Source organism: Artemia franciscana, chromosome 16 (assembly GCF_032884065.1).
Source record: "Artemia franciscana chromosome 16, ASM3288406v1, whole genome shotgun sequence".
NCBI lineage: Eukaryota > Metazoa > Arthropoda > Branchiopoda > Anostraca > Artemiidae > Artemia > Artemia franciscana.
In genome coordinates this window covers 14,666,809-14,673,073 of record NC_088878.1, presented here as the reverse complement: position 1 = coordinate 14,673,073, position 6,265 = coordinate 14,666,809, and positions in this window count along the sequence as shown.

Here is a 6,265-nt window from a genome sequence, read left to right as displayed (position 1 = left end):
ATAATAAAATAAAAAATAAAAATTCGATGATCTGAGGAAAAAGAGTTTAAAAAAAAGTGGCAATGACTTGAGTGATTCGGAACTTTCGCCAATACTCGTATATACCAAACTGAAATTTATCTGGTGTTCCCCTCATAAACTCTAGACACCCTTTCTTCCACGTTTTGTGATGTGTCCCTAGTATATATTGATCACCAATTATCCTCTTAACACCAGCAAAATAGTCTCCCTGGCAAATGTACCGATGTCTGTCCTTTTATAGGAAAAATTGTCATTTCAAAATGAAACTAAAAAGCACAAAGTAACAAACATTCGATCAATGAGAGACTCTTGAATAAGATAGAAATAACTGGCAATAATACAATTAAAGCTTGTTACTTTGCGGAGAAATAATCCTTTTATTGGTATGTAATGTAGCTATAGGCCTAGTTTTATATCATTCGATTGAATCCATTGGTAAACAATGGACAGAATTTTAAAAGAATGTGCTAAGGCGTATTATAATTGCAGAAGACAATATGCAATCGAATGCAACATTTTTTGACAATTTAGAAGTGAAGGAGGAGTTGGAAGGATTACTAAAAGTGAAACAAAATAATCAGTGGATGATTGCGTGGTAAATGAGTTTTCTGTATATAGTGGTTAAAAAATAGAGATCCCACGCTGAAGGACATGGGTGTGACTTTTGAAAAGAGGAAGTACCTAGTGATTTTAGGAAAAGTTCTATTAAATCCTTTTTTAAGAATCTAATAAAGAGTGAGTGTAAAGTTTTAGATACTTGTTTGACTGACTAAATATTGAAGAATGACATTTATGAAAAGTGTAGTTCGGTCTCACTTTCTAGGGCTTAGTGAAAGAAAGGTTAAAATAAGTAGGTCAAATTTTACGGAGAAAAGATGAAAAATTTCTGGAAATTGTGCTTTTTGGCCATCCATCTGGAGCCAAGCAAAAAGCAGGCCATCTCTGAACGGAGTGAAAAGAGGCCGCAAATAAGGATTTAGAGGAAGCTGGAACTTTTTGTAAGGGAGTAAAGAATGAAATAATAAACAGATTGGGGGCAGAGGAGGAGCATACGCTCCTGTGTTGGCCTGAGGCCAACCCAAGAGAATTAAAAAAACATTTTAGTTCACTGCAAAAATCATCATTAGGCACAACAAATCCTCATTAATATTGCCTTATATAGGTTTGACCCGTAGGTGACCCTTCCTGAAGACAACTTTTCTCAGAGATCCCCCTTCAATTGGCAGGATGATCATGATGGCGGTAATCACGGCGTAATCTCGTGCATGAAATGTAAAGTTTTGTAAACAAATTTTCTATCCTCGGTTGTTTATGCTTGTTAAGAATTTCTTCATCCCCACGGCCCAAGTGACTATGCTGAAAACCTGTTATTCGTCGGCTTCTTTTATTTTCTTATTTGTTTTATCACTGAAAAGGCATTTGGATGTCTTGTTGTAGTAATACTTTTTTTTCTCAGCCTACATTCCTCGTTTTTCAGCCAGAAGAAGTCCCCTCGATCCCAGGTGAAAGTATAGTGAATTTTACACACGAGGTTACGTAAATGTGTAACAAGTTGGACATTTAGGACATTAGACCCCAAACCGTCCCATACTGTGATAGTATATGGGATTGCTGCTGTATTCGTTGGGCATAAATTCGAATTCTTAGTTCTTTTAAAAATACCTTGAACTAGTGAGCATTCATTCAAATAGAGTATATCACAAAGTAGACAAGGTACGCAAGATTCGTTTCACGTTGGGGTGTGTGTAAATTTTCGAGATATTTTTTTCGAAAATCAAGATTTTCGAAAATCTTATATTTTCGAGATAGCACTGAAGGATTTATTGGGGGGCTCCACCTCCCCCCAATATATTTTCTGGCGCCATCGCTCCTCGTTTGTTTTCTGTTTTTCATTTTTTAAAAATAAATTTGGTCAGTTATTCGCTCCCTTTTTACATTCCCCCTCCCCCAAGATTTTCCTTAATGGCCCCCTTTTCACGTTGCCCCCTCCCCCATGATTTTGCGCTATACCCCCCCCCCCCCCTCCTGCTTGTTTTGTTTTTGAAGGAAGTTTGCCTTTCCATGAAGCCGCATTGGTTCATGAATGATGACAAGGCAGTTTGGTCTTCGTAAATTTTATCATACTCAACATTTTGACCATTTTCTGACATAAAAGCTCTCACATCTAAAAAAATAAGCTGCCTCAACTTAAGAGTTGCCTATAGTAAAGGCCATAAGGCTCCAATGTTTTTTGTTTTTTTTTTTTTTTTTTTTGTTTTTTTTTTTTGTTCAGAGGCACTTCATGTGGAAGGGGTGGTCATACAAACTTAAATAGGTAACTAAAGGCTGAGAGTATAGCTCGAATGCAATTGAGCTACCTTTAAACAACACTAAACATGCACAAAAATTAAAAATAAATAGTTCTCTTAATCAATCTTGGCAGAAATAAATAAAAACAAATCCCGCGCCGCACGATACCATTTCCATCCTCCGCGCACCATTTTGAGACACAATTAAAATTACAACTTAAAACCAATACTCAAAAAAATAATAAACATCCTTAAAAGAAAAAAAAAACATTTTTTCATATTATTTAGATTTATAACTTTCAATCAGCACTCTTTTCAACTTCCGTCTTATAGCATTACATTAAAATCAATCTCATTTTTCAATCTTTCCCAATGTAGAGGAATCAAATACCTCAGGCAAAAACGCGACCTCTCTGTAACTACCTTGGGAGTCCGCAGATTATACTTACCACGGGTTTCAACTTGTGAAGATGAAGGAGAAGAAATAAGACCCATCGATGCAAAATATCTCGGGAGCTTTTCTCGTTCAAGCTTAATCTTAAACATAACACTTAAAAATTGGATACTTTGCCGAACAGGAAGAATACTATGAAGTGAAAAAATGGTCTCTGTTGTGGATTTTAAGGGGAAGTTTGATGGCGATGGCAGAAAAGGTTTAAGGATACGAACTGCTTTATTTTGGATAATCTGTAAAGGAGTAACATTACTTTTAAAAGTGTTCAAAAAAATAATAGATGCATAATCAAAATGGGAATGCACAAGGGAAAAGTAAATGGATTTAAGAGCGCAATATGGAAGAAGGTTTTTCAGTCTGCACATTATACCAACTCCATGGGCAGACTTTGCTCTAACCTGATTAATTTGCTCTTTCCATGACAAATTCTCATCAAACACAACTCCCAAATATCTTATCGATACAACCCTTTCACAGACTCAGGTTCATTCGCAGAAAGGGAAACTGATTCTATATCTGGAAACTTGTGACCCGTCCTGCCGTAAACAATAAACTTCGTCTTCTTTCTGTTCAGAAATAGTCTATTATCAGAGAGCCAAATAGACAATCTATCACATGTGGATGTTAAATTGACCACTAGCTCTTCACGAGATTTACCAGAAATGTTGCTGCAGTGTCGTCAGCAAACTGAGTGTCTATAGAAGAAACTGCAGTAGCTGAGCACAAATCATTAATGTAAACTAGGAAAAGCAGAGCTCCTAATACGGATCCCTGGGGAACACCAACCTTATCTGACTGCTGTAAAGAATCAGATCTAACATCATTATATATAAGTATCTGCTGCCTCTCATGAAGATACGATTCAAGTAACCTAAGGCAATTACCACGAATACCAGCATTCGAAAGCTTATACAAAAGAATTTCATGAGAAATGGAATCAAAAGCTTTCTGTATGTCTAAAAATATAGTTGCAGGCGTTTCGCCACGGTCAAGACAATCACTAATATGTTGGACAATAATAGCCATAGGATGATCAGTGCAATGCTCTTTTCTAAATCCAAACTGAAGTTTAGAAATGTAACCAAATTTCTAAAAAAAAAAAGAATAAATTCTGTTATTCAGTGCTCGCTCTACAACCTTCGAAAAAGAAGAGAATATCGATATAGGACGGTAATTAGCAGGAAGCCTCGGGTCATCACCTTTATATAGGGCCATAATTCTTGCTGATTTAAATGTTGAAGGATGGACACCATTTACAAATATAAGATTAATAATGTGGCATAACACCGGTGATATAACTGGGAATATTTATTTGACCAAATTAGTCGAAGATCCATCAAGGGCTTCAGATGAACCGCTCTTCATTTTAGATATGATCTGTTTTAGTCCAATTTCAGTGACCGGGGAAAGGAACATGCTTTTATCAGAGGGAGGGGGCATGTGATCTTTAAATAAATCATTATTATTATTATTTGGAGAAACATGAGATGCATTAGTTGTTTTTTCACCGATGCTTACAAAATGAGCATTGAGCAAGTTTACTATTTCCTACTCATCGGAAGAAAAAGTACCATCACCACGTAACATTTCATTCGGAAATGAAGATTTCTGAGACCTTCCCAACAGAGAGTTAACAAGTCTCCAAGTATGTTTTTGATCCCCACGAGCTTCTACAAATGATTTTTCAAAATATCTAGCTTTTGCTTTCCGAATTAACTGTGTCAGGACATTTTTATACTTTTTAAACTCTTCTTTATTTTTAGTAGATGGGAATGACATAGATATTTTAAATAGCTTATTTTTTATTGAAATAGAGTGTAGAAGCCCGCGTGAGATCCATGGTTTTTTAGGGCGTGTATATTTTTTTATTTTAATGCGCCTCAATGGACATGCTTTATCCAAGCACTCACGGAAATATTTTAAAAACAGAGCCGTAGAAATCTCAGGGCATTCACATTCTAGAATTGCAGTCCATTCATTTAAATGCAAAAGGTTTCTCAACTTATCCATTCCATCCTTATCAATTTTTGGTGTTTATTTAAATTCCGAAAATTTTGGTCTGTGATTAATTCCAGCGTCGGCAACTACCACACAATGGTCAGAAACATCTGTAAATATAATATGCGAAAGAGTAACGGGGATAGTAGAAAAAATATTATCAATGAGAGTAGCCGTATCTTCCGTAACCCGGGTCGCAGACCTGCATGATGGTAAAAGTGATTTTGATAGGTTCATGCACAGAAACTCAAGCGATTTATCATGCAAATGATTAGAAATTCCCGGTCTATTTGTCTGAGCTAACAATAAATTAATATTAAAATCACCCATTACCAGAACTTGCTCAGAATTCAAATTAGTCACATCTTCAATGAAGCATTCATAAATTCGCAAAAACTCTTGTAACGAAGCCGATGGTGATCGATAAACAACACAAACAAGAACTTTCCTATTATCAATCACACACTTAATGCAGAGGCTCTCAAAAGTCATCTCTTGGTTATGCCTAGATAGTTGCTTCTTCACAGCAAATGGAATATCATCCCGAACAAATAGTCCAACTCCGCCACCCTGTCTATTTTCCCTATTATTAGATATAAATTTAAATCCATCACAATTCATGAATCCTGCATTTTCATTGCTTAAAAACGTTTCACATAGGCCTAAGATACTTACCGTGTGGTTACAAAGTAACTGCGAAGCAAACTCTTGGCTACTAGCCAAACCTCTGCAGTTAAAAAGGGCTGATCTTAAGTTCCCATCAATTACAGGTGTTCCTAAATCCCCTTCAAATAAAAGATCAGTAGCAGGAAGGCTAGCTAAATGATCATCATAAACACCTTTAGCAAAAGGTCTTTTTGAGAACGGATTTCAGCATCATGTTTTTCCATTAAAATCTTCACTGCTTCATCAAAGTTCTTTTGTGATACTGCCATAATGATTGCAATAAAGCCACTTCCTTATTGATTTAATGCAGCATGTAATCAAGCACAGGTAAACAGTAAATCTCCGGGCGAGCCAAAAACCGATTAGCTATTTCACTTTGGAATGCGACCTAGATTGAATAATAAAATCCAGTCAAACCAGTCCAATTAGTTTTATCCTTTTTAAACTAAATGGTCTTCACACCACGAACACGAATGAAAGATTATAATTCTGATTATTCAAGTTCTGATTATAGAAATATTTTCAGTAAAAGTCCATAGGGAGATCAAATAACTAAATAATCCAAGTTCAAACAATTTCAGGTTGATTAAGCGAAGTCCATAAGGAATCACGATTGAGTCTTACTGTATAATGAGATATAATAACTAAATAATCCAAGTTCAAATAGTTTCAAGTTCAAGGTTGATTAAGAGAAGTCCATAGGGAATCACGATTGAGTCTTACTGTACAATGAGATTATATCCAGATTGTATCCAATAATTGACAATCAGAAGTTATAGTGCCCTTTCAAGAGTCAAAATTGATCGAAAGGCAGCTAGTCCCCCTCCCCCTACGATGT